At 36.9% G+C, this 20,287-nt stretch overlaps 1 protein-coding gene across 21 annotated transcripts in view; it reads left to right on the top strand.

Moving 5' to 3' along the window:
- Window positions 1-20,287, top strand: part of spri (Src homology 2 domain-containing protein sprint) — a 282,388-nt gene that overhangs the window by 141,410 nt on the left and 120,691 nt on the right. The window lies entirely within an intron of this gene.

The raw sequence follows: 20,287 nt of genomic DNA, 5'->3' as shown, positions 1-20,287 counted from the left end.
TTTGCAAACGTACGCGCCTATCTAACTCTTGTAACCAAGCAATTGAATTTCCAGTTTTCGTCTCCTGTTACACTGTTACAAGTTTTCCAATTTTATTCTCTTATAACTTTCATTTCCTCCCGTTCGTCGACCTCCCTTAAAGGCACATTTATTAGCCTCCAACGTTTAGCAAACATTGTTTTTGAGAATTTAATAAAGAATGAATTATATTTCAACAAGGGATATATTTCCGCCCTCGTTCTTTTATGATAGTCTTGACGCTCCTTTGTAGATTTTGATATAGTAGTTTTCGTAAGATCTTAACGATGCTATAAAACGATTGAAAAAAAAACTAATAAAAATAAAAAAGACGTTAAAATTTTGTAGCAACTACTTAAATTTTCTGTACTCGAACAAAACTAATTTGTTTACAAATGGACAATACTCTTAAGTCTTATCTTTTTCGACGTATATGGAATAGAACTTATCCATATTAACAGCCTTATCTAATCGCAATCTTATTATCGTTTTATTCGATGCCAGTAGAAAGTTTGTCCATAATTCTCGTCGGTCAATTTAGGCCAGTCTTAACTGGCTTGATAAGACGTCGTCCCATAATCTTGCAACGGCACTTCGTCTTTTTATTAGGGGCTGTCTTTATCACCATGATTCGTAGTAAGTACGATGTTATCTTCTTAGGCCTTTAGCAACCCTCTGCGGTACTTTTTCGGACAATTAATCCAATTTCGTAACAGAACAGCTGTTTCTGTTAACTTGTACTACTTAATTAACTTAACTTTCTCTTCTAATACTTGGTATTGCACATTTGAATATTTAAGTATTGGATTTGAATTCAATGCCATAATTTGCATAGGAAACTTTGAATGTTGACTGTTTATGACTTTGTTGCACCAAACAAGTCCATTAAATATTTTTTTTTTTTTTTTATTGCTTAGATAGGTGGACGAGCTCACAGCCCACCTGATGTTAAGTGGTTACTGGAGCCCATAGACATCCACAACGTAAATGCGCCATCCACCTTGAGATACAAGTTCTAAGGTCTCAAGTATAGTAACGACGGCTGCCCCACCCTTCAAACCGAAACGCATTACTGCTTCACGGCAGAAATAGGCAGGGAGGTGGTACCCACCCGCGCGGACTCACAAGAGGTCCTACCACCAGTAAATCAAACAATATTAAAGGTTGCTTATGTCATTGCCATCCACAGAACTGGAGTATAAATTATTAAATATAAACCGATTTTTATATTTTATGAAACTTACTAACACAAACGGTTGTGTTATGGAAATATTCTTATTTGACCTTTTTTTGTCATTTCGGTAGTTGTACACTAATTAGAATATGTGGTTTTTTTTTGGTGAATGGACCTTCCAAATAAACGATAAACGGAAAAAAGATTAGCTTTTGAACGGTATTGTCTCTGTCATTATCCTGTCTGAAACCTTCCCCTTTAATTATAATTTATATACTATTTTGATGAAAATGAATACAAAACTTGAATGTTTTAAAGAAATGGTACGATTTTGACCAAATAATAGCGAAGAATTAAGTAATACTCGAAATTTATAGAAAATGCGATATAGTAAATATATTTTATTCTTAAGACAATGTTGTTTTATACGTACTCCTCAATTAAATTTCATTTGCACCTGGTTAGTTAGTTTAAAATTATTTTACTGTCGACATCAGAAGCAAAAAACAAGTGCTTATGCTTTCAATTTGTTCCCACATCGCTCAGTACGAGTTAATCTACTTAATTCATGGTGTTATCAGAAAAAGTGGCCGCTGGAGCGCCAATCAAGTCAAACGTCCCATTAAGTACGGTAATTCAGTACAATTACTTTGCCATTGCTTTCACTTGTTGATCGTTGTTTACAACGGACGTTTGAAGAAACATTAAAAGTGTTTTCTTTATTATTAAAACCGTTATTCAGTTTAAGCTGTGGACGAAGGTCGATCTTACTGTACTTGTACTTCTGAAATTTGGTTACCACGGCCCATAAATATCACCATGCCAACGTTCACCTTGAAACATGAGGCGAAAGTTTAAATGCTTCATTCACAGCAGGACTCACAGTTAGTCGCGTTTCCGATCCGTACTCTTGCTAGGGCCAGTGTTGCCAACACTTCCGGTTTAAGCCCCGTGAGCTCACCTACACGTTAGGGTGAAGCTGAAACAGCCTCTCAAGGCTATCAGCATAGGTAGGAAAAAAAATGAGTCATAAGTTTTTAGTCACCGTTTTTACAGTACAACGACTGCTCAACCTTCAAACCGTAACGCATTAATGCTTCACTGCATTACTGCAGAAACCGGCAGAGTGGTGGTTCCTACCCGTGAAGGCTCACAAGACGCCCTACCACCAGTAATTGCGTAAATTATATTTTGCGGGTTTGTTTTTAAGCTATTGAATAGATTTTATCGCGGGCCTTGAGCGCGCGGCTTGAGAGCGGAATCTAGGAATTCCGTAACGAAAATAACCTGACACCCCCACTACGCCTACTATGTAGCTCGCGTTCAACACATTCACACGTTACGCTGGTGTAGTGTTTGTGAATAAGCGCGCGGCATGACGTTGCACTGCATGCGCATCATGAAAATTCTGTCCATCTCTCTCTCGCGCGGTCTAGCTTATGAGTGTGAAGGGGACAGTTAATGTTTTGCTTTTGTTAATGTTTATAAATATAGCGTGATCTTATTTTATTATTTATTACAAGATGTTGTTCTTTCACCGTAGTCAGTAGTCAATCGTGAACATTTGTGAACTACGTATTTCATTAGAAAAATTGATACCGGTCTGTGGGATTCGAACACCGGCACTGTTACTCTCGCAGATTTCATCTACATTTCTTCTTTCTCGTCACTACAATAACATGAGATTTTGCATAATCTGCGAAATCTCGTGTTATTGTAGTGACTTTTCTTGGCAAATATATAATTTAGAAATAAAATGCTTGCTTTAATATAAATTAATAAAAAAAGTATTCGTTAATAACTTTTAACAACAAAAATTAATCAAAATCGTCTTCATCACGTTAACGACAAAAACATTCCTGAATTTTCAAGCCTTTTACTATAACAGTCACAATGGTACAGAATAATATTTTCCCGGTCGCCATATTTAAACGCGGAGGACAAAAGCCTGTCTTGGAAATAATAATTTTCTTCCGTAGGCCCGGAGCATCTTGCACTATTGTGAACGGATTTCAAAGACCCTTTTCACGGTATCCCGGGGTTATTAAGCACTGTATTTTTCTCTTCAAAAGTAATACCGAATGACATCCCGGACAATAATAGTCGGGGCTAGTTTTATTTTTAGAAACTTACAAATGGATTTCATTATTATAATTTCATACTTAATGCTTATTATATAGGTATATATTTCGTAAATGTTCGATATCCAAAAACAAACTAATGTGAATAAATTACACAACTCTACAAAAAAAAAATTGGTTCTTTGTCCTAACGTTTATACTAGGTTTTTTCGGTTAATTATTCACAAAATCGAAAATAAAATACCTTTTTTTGGTATAAAGTTTTTTAATACCGAATGACATCCCGGACAATAACAAATAGTCGGGGCTAGTTTTATTTTTAGAAACTTACAAATGGATTTCATTATTATAATTTTATACTCAATGCTTATTATATATATTTCATAAATGTTCGATATCCAAAAACAAACTATTATCGACAAATTATTATTTCACTGCTCAAAACCACAACACAACTAAGCAATTTGATTTAAATACATTTATATTTTCAAACTATGTACTTCAAAATATGTAAAATATTTTGTATCAATTTACATGTAAACGAAAAATCCTTTGTCAATATGAATACTTGAGAGATCAACACCTGTCAGCGTTGTTCATAAAGTAAATAAACAAAGTACGGTGTTCAGGCCTCAGTTATTGAATATTGTGTGGCCCAACAAATTTTGGGGTACTACCTTTGATATTCGTGAATGGAAACACCGAACGTTTTTCGTATTATCTCGGCCTCATATTTTCTTTGCTACTGCCAGGAATTTTGTCTTTTTACATCATCAACGAATAAATGAAATTGTAATATTGTATTTTGTTGTCAAAAGCAAACCAGACATTTTCATCATCATCATCATCATCAACAGCCCACAGTCGTCCACTGCTGGACATAGGCCTCTCTCAATCTACACCACTGAGCCCGGTCTGCGGCTCTCCTCATCCACTTCTTGCCGGCCACCGTGCGGAGGTCATCGCACCACCTAGCCAAGGGGCGTCCCACGTTAACCAGACATTTTACGATACAGATATAAATTACCTCAGTAATTTGTTTAATTAATGAAACAATGTTAAACTTAACATCAGTGTGCTTAGTGTGAGTTTTTTAACGTTCACGATAGCGTAAAAGTTAGCCCAATTTTGTATGCAGCTGGAACAGCGCCCCTAGCGGCAAACGTAGGCAAACGATCCCATTCCATACAAATATGAGCTAACTTTTACGCTATCGAGAACGTTAAAAAACTCGCACTAAGCACACTGGACTCAATTTTCGTTAGTATTGAACATTACCTCGAAAACCAAAGGCAGATTTTCGTAGTATACGTTTCGCCTATTACATATTCAGGACGTACGTTGAAGCATAAATATCCCCTGTCGTTCTCGTTACAATAACTTCGTGGGCCGGACGTCCCCGAAGGCTGCAACGGATGCCGCCTCCCGTGGGACGTCACTCACTTAGATAATGGAATTCTGGACCGATTTCGTTTCATAATTATTTCATGTTGGGCGTCAGGAGTAAGTTATCTCTGATTTCTGCTAACGTAACAATGTCAGTATTGTTTTATTCGATATTCATAGCCATTATTATTGAACACTTGTTGCAAGATATCTATCTCTTAGTATTGTTTTTATTAATTTTCGAATTAATTTGGTCATAACTGCAAATCGTAGAGATATTAAGTAAACTGGCATCAGTGTGCTTAGTGCGAGTTTTTCAACTCCTCGATCGCGGCAAACGTAATAACGCTGTTCCAACTCCATATAAATTTGAGTTAACTTTTAGGTGATCGAGAAGATAAAAACTCTCATTAAGCATACTGAAGTTTCAAATTCCGAAAAGTAAACAATACAAAGTTTTCTTTCATTTTAGCGAGTTGTAGACATGATTAAAACTAATTTTCAGGCGTCAGTGACCACGAAAAATGTAATGAAATTCGTAATTGAGGAAATAATGAAATGTAGTTTATAAACGCAATGTTTCACTGTATTTTTACTCTGTAGTTTACTCTTCACTGTAGTTCAAAGTAGTTTTAATTAAGTAAGACAACTAACGACTCCTTAAATATGTTATAAAAGTAGGTACATTGCAGTTTATTAAAGTATAAAAAAACTTTTTCTAAATCCACACCCCTATGAATATAGAACATTATAAGTTCGATTTTCAAATTCGGGAGATGCGTTTGAAAGTCGTTGCAACTGAAAGCTCATCACGGTCTGGTGAGCACCGACTGCAGACGGGCCCGTATGGACGTGTACACGTTACGAAGTAGTCATGGGGTTAGAGCACTGTATTGTCGGCACGCTTATAAAACGTTTTTGTTATGATTGAAGTATTACTGGTGGCCATGACGCCTTTCTAGTTTCACCAGGACAGGTGGGCGAATTAGGGCTAAGCCAGGAGTGGTGGGATTAGCTAACAGCTACCCGAGTGCCTCCGAAGGAGACCTAATAACTCGAGAGCAGCTGCTTCGCAGATGAATCTACTACCGGACCGGAATCGCGATCGATCCGCTGAGAAGATCCGGCGATAAACTCAGCGGGTTGTTGCATGGGCTAGGTTATAAAACGTGCAATGATATCGTGACTATTTCTTAATAAATAATTTGATAAATATGTTCTGTTTAATTAAAAAAAAAGGCATAAGATTATGATTAAGATAAAAAAAAATTGAAATGACTTTATCTTGCCCTTATAACGCTAGATCTGTTCGGCATACCGTGTCAATGTGCCTTGCTATTGCACTACCAGCCATCTATTTGACCTGCTTCAAAAAGGTAGCCGTGAATAAAAAGTAAGAACTTAAAGTAATGCTGTCTTTAATAATTAAAAAAATACTACTCCGGGTGGGTTGTATGAAATTATTCCATGCGACTCTATTTTGGTAATAGACTTCTTTACTTCATAGCATAGCATAACTGCAGTGATTTGACGGAATACGAATAAAATTCACAATGTCCTTTCGCAACGGTATTATGATGTATTTATACGCTATAAAGTACACAAACAGACCGCCCCAACGTGCGTACTCCGGTCTCGTTTGTAATGCTAATTAGACCAAATGATTTGCACAATAAAACACCTAGCACGTAACTGTTCTAACGAGTTCTCACAAACTAACCGTTGGGTTGTTAATGCGATAATTTCCATAGAATTGTTTGGATGCATACGTGTGTTTTTAGTTCATTAGTACAAATATTGTCTAGTTGAATGAGTTTTGGACTAACTCGAATTGTTAATGTATTTTGTGTGGGTGCTTTGAAAGATTTTAGCTTTCAATGGTAGATTAGTTAATAGCAACGTCTTACGTATTCTTGTGTTTCAATGATAGATTAGTTTCTGTACGTATTTCTTCTTACGTATTTCTGTGTTTTTTTTGAGTCTTCATTAAAGAACAGGATGTATCATATTCAGGTTACAACGAAATAAATTCAAATTAAACTTTTATAGATTCTTTCATCTCTCTTATAACATCAATGTGCATCTGATATTTCATGGTAACTTAAAAAGTCAGCTCTAAGAAGTACCGATTTAAAATTTGTACTACTTCTATTCATTTTTAATATTAAAGGTAAATTTTTGGTGAGCTAACTCGGTGATTTCTGAATAAAGAGATAAAAACAATATATCACTTGACCCACTTTTACGAATCATTTAAGACTCCATCATCAATTATTTTTTGTTCCACCGTCACAAACCTTGTTCTCATTAAACTAGTTACACGCTTCATTGTTGCAGTCACTGAGGGGATATTAATTAATACACTGTTGCATTTTCAATAAAACGAATTTATGCGATTTGTCAGTTGTAATTTTTTCATACCACATGTTTTGGATAACAAAAAGCAAAAATGGAAAACCTTAATTCAATTATCCGGCAGACGTATCATATGAATTGGTTTAAATCTATACTATCTACACTAATATTATAAAGAGTTTGTATATTTGTTTGTTTGTTTGTATTGAATAAGTTCCGAAACTACTGAACCGATTTGAAAAATTCTTTCACTGTTTGGAAGCTACACTATTCTCGAGTAACACAGGCTATATAATAATATAACCCGTTTGAAAAAATTAGGGATCCTTACTAAAACTCAAATAATATAACCCAAGGTGTAAAAAAAATACCTAGAATATTCTTTACATCGCGTGCCCTGCGAAAACTATAGTTGATAGAATAAAATAATGTACTACGACTTTGTAGAAAACATTATTATTTACAAAAAGTGGCGCGTCAACATATGTCTAGCTATTATAGTTATGCCGCAATAAGTGTTATTTTATTTTAAAAAATAAAACAACGTCGAATATCGTTGAAATTTTTGTTAAAGACCCGAGCGGAGCCGGAGCGGGCCGCTAGTACAAAATAAAATCGTTTCTATCTTAACAATATATTGCAGCAATTGTGTTAATGCATCCTTTAGCCCGTCCATTGACTGAGAAGCAATTGGCGCCGCGGCTAATTGTAGCAAAGTGACCGTTTAACTACAGGCTCGTATGAATGGTCCACTTACACGATTTAATGTGTACATTCGATGTTTCAACACAGAAGATGTCACTTTATCGCCAAGCGTTGTTGATTTAATTATACTTTTTGTAATAAATTTCGAAAACTATAGCGCTAATATTCAATGATTGCTCCGGCAAATTTCAAATGGCATGTAGTTAATGGCGTGATAATATTTTAAATGAATATTCTTAATGCAGATAAATTATTCAACTGAAACTTAACTCTTGTTGAAACTTATGGAGGTAGGTACCACCACCCCGCCTATTTCTGCCGTGAAGCAGTAATGCGTTTCGGTATGAAGGGTGGGACAGCCGTTGTAACTATATTTGAGACCTTAGAACGTATATCTCAAGGTGGGTGGCGCATTTACGTCGTAGATGTCTATGGGCTCCAGTAACCACTTAACATCAGGTGGGCTGTTAGCTCGTCCACCCATCTAAGCAATAAAAAAAAAATCGTAGAACTCACATTGTTTTCGAAGTTTCGTATACTCCACAGTTTGTACGGACAACGAAAACGCGAGATTAAGTTTAAAAGTTAAAAGAAGAGTTTTAATTTTAATCATCAAATTGTTACAATTAAAATTTTATAAAAAATAAACTAGTCAGATACTTATTCGTGAATCGATACGATAACAAGGATCGATTCAAAGAAATCACACATTTTCCCGTATGAGTCATTTCAAACCCCCTTGCACTTATTTGGTTTCCCATATCTATTGATTTTGATTGACTCATCATTACACACAAACATAGATAAGTTTTAGTCTAAAGCGATTTTTTGTTGATGATCTGTGTATTTTTGATTCACGGTTTTATCGGTTTTAATGTGATTTGTTACACACATATCAGCTCTCATAGATCATCATTGATGATTCCGGGTTCGATTAATAGTTCATCTTTAGAACAAAAAAACAAAATATACAAAAGAATAAATGATTTAGTGGAGATAATAATAATCGCGAGCTTCAAACGCGCGACATACAAATTATGGTACCAACCATAACAGAAATGTATTTTTGCTTGTTTAGCATTATTCGACGCTTTCCATCAGCTTTCTATATTCATCAGTATTGTTGTTAATAACATTGGGCAATTAGGGCCTCAACGCAGAAATAATCTTAAGCTAGTACCACTGGACGCGGGAAGTTAACTATAATATATTATTACTAATATTAAACCTTCATTTTTTTTTATTGCTTAGATAGGTGGACGAGCTCACAGCCCACCTGGTGCTAAGTGGTTACTGGAGCCCATATACATCCACAACGTAAATGCGCCACCCACCTTGAGATATAAGTTCTAAGGTCTCGAGTATAGTTACAACGGCTGCCCCACCCTTCAAACCGAAACGCATTACTGCTTCACGGCAGAAATAGGCAGGGTGGTGATACCCATCCGCGCGGACTCACAAGAAGTCCTACCACCAGTAATTACGCAAATTATAATTTTGCGGGTTTAATTTTTATTACACGATGTTATTCCTTCACCGTGGAAGTCAATCGTGAACAATTGTATATGTAATATCAAACATAATTATGTTTAAATGTATGGATAAAAACACGGAAGCGTTTTTGATGAATAAAATATCCATCAATAAGTAAAGAAGTTCCCACGATTTTTTCTGAGCTCGACATGTCCTTCTTCATAGAAGGTTCGAGGTGAGTCATCAGTGATAGTATTGGCTATGCTGCTAAAATAACTGATGTCCTTGGAGTTTGGAGGCAGTGGCTACAGCACTGACGGATGCTCCAAACGCGTAGGCGGAAGTCCAGCAATTTGATGACTGATGCAAAAAAGCTCTTCCAACAAACGACCCTTTAGCCAGGCATGCTGTTTTATCAACACCAATAATTACTCTATATTATTTACTAATACAAAGCAATCATCATTTACTGTTAATACAGTCTTCTAATCGCGAACCTATTTGACAGGCCAATTACAAGATAAAGCCCCCAACACAACCGATGTACGTATAAATTAACCACCGCTATAAGCGGATTGACAGATTGTTAATCTACTCCTCACACAGTCTAACTATATTATGAACAGAAACTATATAATGGAGTTTTAAATGGTTAAAACCTTGATATTTTACTAAAATTAAGTTTTACTTAAATTAATTACTTAACTTAAATAAACTTTATGTAATTAAAAACGTATTCGTTTATTATCCTTAAAGTTTTAGGTGCTTCTTAGTTTTGTTTTTTCTATTACCATCGTAGAAACATTTAAGGGGAGGCCTCACTATAGAGAATACCTTTTTTAAATTCGTATTCTTGATCTTACCAAGCAGCTCTTTAAACATCAGACATGTGTGGGGTAAATTTGATTGATTACCTTACTACAAAGTATAAATTGTGCAATTTTTCAGTTACAAATTGTTTATATGTAATTATTTATGATAACTCACAATATGTTAGTTTGGTTCTGCATAATCCGTTTCGTGGATTTGGGATAGCAATTATACGCTCCAATTGAGACTTCATGTTAACAAGGTTACGAGCTTCGACGCTTTCTTTACACGAGCTGGTTCGTGCCTCCACCATCTATAAGAAAACGATACTAAAACTATAAAAATGAATTCAGAATTCTAAGCGTGAATCGTTAGTAAATTCCGTAAAATAATATAGATTGCTGAAATATCTCTTTTGAGTCACATGATATTCTGGTATGAGCTTAGATAGAATAATTTACAAGTATCAAAGCAAACGTCAACTATGATGATACGCACCGAATCTATCTTCCAATTATTCTTAGGCTTAACGCATATGAAAAACTGTATCATAATATGTAAGATGATAAAATGTTAAGTAAATATAATCATTCAAATATATCGTACAAAATCTATTTTATATTATAGCATAGCGACAACGTAGCCTTAAGCGGCTAATTTCGTGAACCGATCAAATTACATTCAAGCCTTTCATGTCGGATTTAGTCTGCAATTTGTTAAACGGAGAGCGTCTTCGGTGATTTTTTAAAGGAAATTGGATTTCTTTCGCTACTGGATTCATTATTAAGGAAAATACTGCTCATATTCGTTGTCGAGCGATTTAACGAACGACAAAGTCTAATATTTGCTTTAGTTCAAGACAGTATGTTAGTCAATTATGACTTATATCAAACGAGTGCTTATGAAGTTGTAACCGAAGTTCCTAATAAATATAAAAGATATTTAAAAAAAAATGTATTTTTTTGTCATAAATTTCTTTCGTGGCCGAAAATTTAGCAAGAGGTTGTATTTTTTATAGTATAAAGTAAAACCAACTTAAATTAAATTTATTAATTAAATGATATTAATGACGAATATTATACTAAGAGCATGTCAAAAACAGATAATCACGTTTAGTGATAACACTAACATTTTGGGTATTATTGATCTTTTTCCTGTACTTTTTGACAAAATATTAATATTTCACGGAGTCTTTCGCAATTGCGTCTTTTAGGATTCAAAATAGTGAATTTTATTTGTAATCTACATAATCACCGGCTTGACCGTCGGGAATTGAATATTTCCTGGCAAAATGAGGCTTCATTAAGGGTTCAAGTTAATATAAGGGAAAGCGGAACGTTGACAATATTCACGTTAGTGCATAGGAACTGCTTGTGCGAACTTTGATTATCGGTAAATAAAATGTAAATTACGTGACAAATATAGAATGAATGGTACATTTTTTTTAATAGCGTATTTTGCTTTGCACAAATTCCTGACGCCTATTCTTTAAAATTCGAAGTTCGAAACTTTGACCAATATAATAAAATAAAACAAAATCATACAGTTTGCTACAATTTTTGAATAAAATTGAACTTAATATAGATTCTGTCAACCGCGGTGATGCAGACAATTAAATGGTAACTGCAGTAATCGTAACTATACTTGAGACCTTAGAACTTATATCTCAAGGTGGGTGGCGCATTTACGTTGTAGATGTCTATGGGCTCCAGTAACCACCTAACACCAGGTGCACTGTGAGCTCGTCCATCCAAGCAATAAAAAGAAAAGTATTGTAGTACTAGAAGTCTAATTTATAATATGAGTTAACTGCGAATGCGGCGTTAATTACGAATGAAAGTAAAACTACAATAATAAATCAACCTATAAAATACATATTTAAGTACACGCACAAAAATATTATATGCCTTTGTAATTGTTGACTAACTTTAATTCAATTACTTGTAATTTCACACAATAACTGTACATTTTCATGAGTAATAAAACATAAAAACCCACATCGTTTCTTAACATTTGACGATAAAAATACACAATAATTATTTATAAAATTACAATTTATTTATACAATAACAGATTACACAGTCGTGATTTTGTTTTTAAAAGCCAAAATATAAAATATAAATGCTTGGTTTTACCAATAAGGAATGACAACACAATATTAAACGAGCAATTCTTGTATATTAATATATATATATATAATCTGAATTTCGGAAACGGCTCCAACAATTTTCATAAAATTTAGTATACAGGGGATTTCGGGGGCGATAAATCGATCTAGCTACAATTTATTTTCAGAAAATGTTGTTTTATTCGTGTTTTCAATAATCAACTCTTCCCGACATCTATTGGCGAATAGTAATACTATTTTTCTTAATTGAGGGCAACTAACCGCTTTAAAGACACAACAAGATGGCGTTATCAAAAAAAAAACCGAGCAAATCTCGATCATCGTCTAGTTATATTAATAAAAAAAGAAGAAACCAGCCTAAATGTGAGCACAAGTTTAACCTAATTCTTCGGCAACACCATCGTTCAGTAGAACATTTTCTGTTCACCGACGATGTCACAACAGATGGTCGCACGCATCTGTTCCTTATGAAGCTTACGCGATGCCACTCTCGAAATAATAATAAAAGTGAAACTTCCTCATAACTTAATTTACAGTACTCTTAAATACGATTGACTACTTAAGTAGGAATCCTCGTAGAAACATAAAGTTGTTTCTAGTGTTAAAAAATGTTATTAAGGTCATCGTGGGTCATTGTAATCGACTCGGTGGTGCAGTAATTAGCGCCCCAGACTATTGCGTATAAGGTCCTGAGTTCTATTCCCACATCGGGCAAACATTGTATGATGAACAGGTTTGTTTGTTCTCTGTCTGGGTGTTATTATCTATATAGGTATATATCGTGCGTGATTTGTTTCCAATTATTATCATTATTAGATTTGTTTCTCAGTTCTGTCAGGGCAAGGGTTATCCCGCACCTAAAATTAAAATCAGTGATTTTCTCGTGTCTGAAAAGAAATAGCGTTCCATATTTAATACATGTATTGGCAAGCTCGCAATATAGTCTACCGCCACTGCTCATGAAAAAAGTTGTGGAAAAGAGTTGAGGAACAGTAAAATAAGATACCCAATATATTATTGGTGGTAGGAATTACTTTACTAGTGGTATGGCCTCTTGTGAGTCCGCGCGGGTAGGTACCACCGCCCCGCCTTTTTCTGCCGTGAAACAGTAATGCGTTTCGGTTTGAAGGATGGGGCAGCCGTTATAGCTATACTTGAGACCTTAGAACTTATATCTCAAGGTGGGTGGCGCATTTACGTCGTAGATATCTATGGGCTCCAGTAACCACTTAACACCAGGTGGGCTGTGAGCTCGTGCACCTATCTAAGCAATAAAAAAAATCCCTAATAAGTTGTAGTACGCACTGCAAGTATAAAATTGCAGCAATCCTAATGACACATCATGCCGATTACATACTGTTTTGATGTTTCTGTAGTTAGTGCTCTCCGCTCTACCCCACGTCCGGTCACTCATATCGCATGACCACAGACGAAAGCTCAGACTGTCTGAAACAATAACATAACACGTGCAACCCTCCGCAATATTACCGTAAATTTGATAAACATAGCTCAGAAACGCATACAGTTTAACAACATTGTTCGGTTGAGACGTGTCCGTAAGCGTCGATCACTGATTGAAATTTCGATATTAATTGAATCGCATAACTAATATGCACGGGTATTAAAAGACCCCTCGTTCCGCTGTCTGTTTACCAGATACGTGTACACCTAAATACAGTTCATATTTCGTTTATTGTGGTTATTAATTAAGAGCGTATAGTTTGTATTTGATTTGAGGGTTTTAATTACTGAAATAAATTGAATGAATGTAATTTTAGGTTTTTGTTTTTGTATTTGTAATTTCCTTTTACTGAAACAACAACATAAATGTGATACTATTTATTATCGACGAAGTGGATTCTGTAGTTACATTCGGTCATTTCGGTTACTTTTTAAATTTTAATAATACTTCACATATATTGCTTAAAATATTTAATAATAATGAAAAATTTAACAAAAAAGAAACCTGTCTTTAATAAAATTAAATGAGTATATCATCAATGTAGACGATGTCAATTAAAATGCATTGATAAAATTTAAACAGGATCAAATGAAAATCATCAAAATAGGTTGACTGAGAAATAAGTTTTGAGCTAACACACAAAAAATACAATCGAATTGAGATCTCTCTCCTGTTTCATAATGCACGTCTCCGTGTTCGTGGTTCACTTGCAGGAGGCCTTTTTGTATTTACTCTATATATTTTATACTCTATATATTAATACGTGAAGCAAAAACTTTGTACCCCTTTTTACGAAGATTGCGCTGACGGACTATTATGAAATTTCCCACATTTATAGAGAATATAGAGAAGTAGTGCAGTATTTTTTTAAAATTATGCGTAGAAATACATTAAATCAATTAAGAAAACATTACACACACTACCATGTATTTGACACACACACATTGTTATTGCTTAAAGTCTGTGGTTAAAATTGTTTAACTTTATTAACTTTCGTGTATAGTGTAGTCTTGGCTAAATCCGTGACTATAGAAATATAATAATAGTCTTTGATCATAGAACCATCATAATGTCCAGACTTATAATTTCAATTAATTATAGTCGAATTTCACTACTGCGGGACTACTAGTTACGTTAACAGTACAAGTATCTTATTATTTGAAAGCAAAAAAAGCAAATAAAAATTTAGGTCTCCCCAAAATTTGCATCAAATACTGTGCAAACGCAGGTGGCGAGCAGGTGTGCAATCTGTGCTCATACATTATTTAGCAGAGAACTGCACTGTAACGATTATTCATATGGTTTATTATTTTCGTGTTGTTTTGTCGGCGTTCCGTTTTTAAGCGTGTACATGTTACACCTGCTTGTTGCAACGAAAGTTTTGTTTCCGAAATGACTTGTATATGTTGAAAATCGAAATATGATAAGAGCTCGCACTTTCATCGATTTTTACGATTACAGTTGAATATGCAATTTCGAAAAGGGCACATGTCGCATATTTTGTCAAATACGTTTTTTCATATACATGTAGTTTTGAGGCTTACCTGCTACACCCATTTTATAATAATTCCAGTAATTTTCAATTGCTAATTGACACTAAAATGTACCGCAAAAGTTAATATTTTAAATTTTACACTGAAAATAATCAGTTTTTTTTTTCATTTCCTGAACATTTTACATTTTCAGACATGTGCCCTTTTCGAAATTGCATACATATTTAGTTAATCACGCACTTTTGAACGTAATCGAAAAAAATACCGTCTATTTTTCTATTAAATTTATCTCTTGACTTTTACGTTTCATAAAAGAGAATGATTTTCATAGAATGCTGTAAAGTACTCGAAAGGTCGGAAATAATAATATATTTATAACAATTTCTCTGATATTTTAATAGTTTAAGAACAATATTTACAATCAAACTTATTGAACATTTAAAGAGTTTCCAAACAATATGTAACAATTTTTTCAAGGTATTCTTGAATCAGACTTTGTTCTTGCCAACGAAAAATTGCATTCATATGCAGATATAAAATCTTACGGGCTACTTGATAGTAAGGGGTTAACGAAGTCATTAGAAATCACCATGCTACTACTGCAATTCTTGGGACAAGTTGAAGCATCAAATGTCTTATGAGACATAGATATAGTCATATGTGACAGCTTCGCGACAGAATTATGCAGGATGGTACTTGCCTGCCCGCGTAGGTAAAATATAAATGAATCAGTACTAAAGCTCTTGGTTTGAGCAATCATGTTCTGATAGATTCTAGACTTAAATCTGAATCTGAGGCTAAAAATCCCTGTAATAACACCAATGAAACAAAAGGGAATATTAAGTTATGAAATATTAAACACGTAAATTCAAAAAGCACTTTGACAATGAAAACGAGTGGAGGTTTGATTCAATTTGGCATATTATACCCCCAGAGTACTCATGGAACCGCTCCACAGAGAAATCCAATATACTGTTCCCGATAATGAAATTGCAATTTGAGAGCTGCACTGATTTTTATTACTAAATCATGATCCGGGAACGTAATATTTATATTGTTCTTCTTCAATTCCGTCTGTTTTATCTTCATATATACTCGTATACAGAAATTTATATAGGTTGGGAATTAACTGGTTGTTCTTTAGCTTAGCTGTTCGTTAGATCTTTATTGAGAGTTTCTTCCCCTATACATGTGAAAATAAACAGACCAACATACTGTAATATGTATATTATTTTCAGGGCTTTTTTTCAAACGCAGGCAATCAGTTGCGTTCCTAATTTATTGAAGATGGATTTTATTTATTAAAGGCAGCTTCTTCATCGTTTTAATTATCGGGTGTTGATGAAGTTGCACACCAGCAAAACTTGGGAAATGGTCTAGAAGATTACTCTATTAGAGTATTCACCTCTTCCTCGCGTCGTTTCCCCACTGCTGTGGGTCGTGACCATCATGTTTGGACAGGATTTTTATTTTTTGTAATGTCTTCCCGCGTTTCCGGTCATTGGCCACGTGAAGGGTTTCGTGGAATGGGGTTTCTAGTGTGGTGCCGATTTGATCGAACCAACTTGTCGATCTTCGATCTTCCCTGTCAGGAATAATCTCTCTAAGCTATCAAGTGTTTTCCGAGCAATATGACTGAAATACTCGAGTGCGTGGCGAAGGCAAAGCGTGGCCAGTCTTGTCTTGATCTTCAGTTATTCTAAGATCTATGAACTTCTAATTGTACTTGTTGATGTAATTTTTAAATAAGACTTTAATACGTTGCTCTATAAAAACAAAATTTTATTTGTTTATTTATTTCAATTATATAACAAAATAAAAATCTACGACTATTATTACTACAATAACCTGTAAAAATAAAGAAAATACATTTAAAGTTTTTTTATAGTAAATTCGTTCACACTTCTACATAGACATTAATTTTATAACTTCATCTCTGTCACCGCTGCTCTGTTGACGTTCTACATTAATTCGAACTGCTTTTCAAACATCGCAAGCGCGGAAAGTTAACGTTAATGGAAGTCGACTTTCTTTAGGTACATACTTTATAGTTTAAAATGCTTCCCCGTGGTATAAAAACACAGCATAATTTCTACATACTTTAGCATTGCTCTTGACAATTAAATGTATTGTAAAAGGTAACTATATCAAAGTATATTTACTATTGTTTTAAACTAATTTAAACTTTAGCGACTATCTACTGGTAAAATCGTGATAATACCTCGGTAGAACATATGTGAGTCCACACGGGTAGGTACCACCAACTTGCCTATTTCTGCCCTGAAGCAGTATGCATTTAGGTTTGAAGGGCGGGGCAGCCGAGACCTTAGAACTCATGTCTCGAGGTGGCTGGTGGCATTTACGTTGTAGATGTCTATGGGCTCTGGTTACCACTTAACAACAGGTGGGCCGTGGGCTCGTCTATCCATTAAAAACTATAAAAAAATTTAACCAATAATATTAATTATATTCAATGTTTTTATTATTATTTGTAGCCGAATCTACGCGTGCCTGTACAGGTTCCACAGCAGTGATGCAGGTTCAGCTCTGTTTGAGAATGTGCAAGAGGGGACTAACCGCGTGCTTGAGCAGTACCCATCTGCGGAGGTGGTGGTTCTTGGAGACTTTAACGCTCACCACCAAGAGTGGTTGGGGTCCAGAACCACTGACCTCCCGGGTCGGACTGCCTACGATTTCGCCTTGGCCTACGGCTTCTCCCAGCTGGTGACACAGCCCACCCGTGTCCCAAATATCGAGGGGCACGAGCCTTGTTTGTTGGACCTTCTGCTGACCACAGATCCGGCCGGATATAGTGTGGTGGTCGACGCTCCGCTTGGATCGTCTGATCACTGCCTTATTCATGCTGCCGTACCACTCTCTCGTCCTGATCGTTGAATGGCGACCGGGTATCGAAGAGTTTGGCGGTATATGTCAGCAGATTGGGATGGATTGCGTGAATTTTACGCATCCTACCCATGGGGGCGGTTCTGCTTTTCCTCTGCTGATCCTGACGTTTGTGCGGACCGTCTTAAAGACGTGGTGCTCCAGGGGATGGAATTGTTTATTCCCTCCTCTGAAGTGTCCGTTGGGGGTCGCAGCAGACCCTGGTATAACAATGCCAGCAGGGATGCTGCACACCTCAAGCGGTCCGCATACGTGGCATGAGATAATGCCAGGAGACGTCGGGATCCTAACATCTCAGGGGAAAGGCGGAAATATAACGCCGCTTCCAGGTCCTACAAGAAGGTAATTGCCAAGGCGAAGTCGGAGCACGTTGCTAGAGTTGGCGAGCGATTGAAGAGCTATCCCTCCGGGAGCCGTGCTTTTTGGTCGCTCGCCAAAGCTGCAGAAGGAAACTTTTGCAGGTCTAGTCTCCCACCACTGCACAAGTCCGATGACAATCTGGCCCACAGCGCGAAAGAGAAGGCTGACCTTCTGGTCAAACTCTTCGCCTCGAACTCGACTGTAGACGACGGGGGTGCCACACCACCGAACATCCCCCGGTGTGATAGCTCCCTGCCGGATATCTGCTTCACATACTGTGCAGTCAGGCGGGAGCTCCGACTCCTGGACGTTCATAAGTCGAGTGGGCCAGACGGCATCACCGCAGTGGTTTTGAAAACGTGCGCCCCTGAGCTGACACCTGCGCTAACGCGTTTGTATCGCCGCTCTTATTGCACTAACAGGGTTCCGTCTTCATGGAAGACCGCCCACGTCCACCCTATCCCCAAGAAGGGTGACCGGTCGGACCCATCGAGCTACAGGCCTATCGCGATAACTTCCTTGCTTTCCAAGGTGATGGAGCGAATTATAAATATACAACTCCTGAAGTATCTTGAAGATCACCAGCTGATCAGTGACCGACAGTACGGTTTCCGTCACGGTCGCTCAGCTGGCGATCTTCTTGTATACCTTACTCACAGGTGGGCTGAAGCCTTGGAGAGCAAGGGCGAGGCTCTTGCTGTGAGTTTGAGTTATCTGGCATAGGGCACTTCTATCGAAGTTACCATCTTACGGAATCCCCTCAGGGTCTCTGCAAGTGGATCGCTAGCTTTTTGGATGAGCGGAGCATCACGGTCGTTGTAGACGGTGACTGTTCTGATACCATAACCATTAACGCTGGCGTTCCACAAGGTTCGGTGCTCTCCCCCACGCTTTTCATCCTGTATATCAATGACATGCTGTCTATTGATGGCATGCATTGCTATGCAGATGATAGCACGGGGGATGCGCGATATATCGGCCATCAGAGTCTCTCTCGGAGCGTGGTGCAAGAGAGACGATCAAAACTTGTGTCTGAAGTGGAGAACACTCTGGGGCGAGTCTCCGAATGGGGTGATTTGAACTTGGTTCAATTCAACCCGATAAAGACACAAGTTTGCGCGTTCACTGCGAAGAAGGACCCCTTTGTCATGGCGCCGCAATTCCAAGGAGTATCCCTGCAACCTTCCGAAAGTATCGGGATACTTGGGGTCGACATTTCGAGCGATGTCCAGTTTCGGAGTCATTTGGAAGGCAAAGCCAAGTTGGGGTCCAAAATTTTTTTTTTTTTTTTTTTTATTGCCTAGATGGGTGGACGAGCTCACAGCCCACCTGATGTTAAGTAGTTACTGGAGCCCATAGACATCTACAACGTAGACGCGCCACCCACCTTGAGATACAAGTTCTAAAGTCTCAGTATAGTTACAACGGCTACCCCACCCTTCAAACCGAAACGCATTACTGCTTCACGGCAGAAATAAGCAGGGCGGTGGTACCTATCCGCGCGGACTCACAAGAGGTCCTACCACCAGTAATTACGCAAATTATAATTTTGCGGGTTTGATTTTTATTACACGATGTTATTCCTTCACCGTGGAAGTCAATCGTGAACATTTGTTGAGTACATATTTCATTAGAAAAATTGGTACCCGCCTGCGGGATTCGAACACCGGTGTATCGCTTCAACACGAATGCACCGGACGTCTTATCCTTTAGGCCACGACGACTTCATAAAAATGCTGGGAGTCCTCAACAGAGTGAAGCGGTACTTCACGCCTGGACAAAGACTTTTGCTTTATAAAGCACAAGTCCGGCCTCGCATGGAGTACTGCCCCCATCTCATAAATAAATAAATCTCTGGGCCGGGGCTCCCAAATACCAGCTTCTTCCATTTGACTCCATACAGAGGAGGGCCGTTCGGATTGTAGATAATCCCATTCT

This window comes from Bombyx mandarina, chromosome 18 (assembly GCF_030267445.1).
Source record: "Bombyx mandarina strain Sakado chromosome 18, ASM3026744v2".
NCBI lineage: Eukaryota > Metazoa > Arthropoda > Insecta > Lepidoptera > Bombycidae > Bombyx > Bombyx mandarina.
The sequence above is the reverse complement of the archived record's forward strand: the minus strand, read 5'-3'. Positions and strand labels throughout refer to the sequence as shown.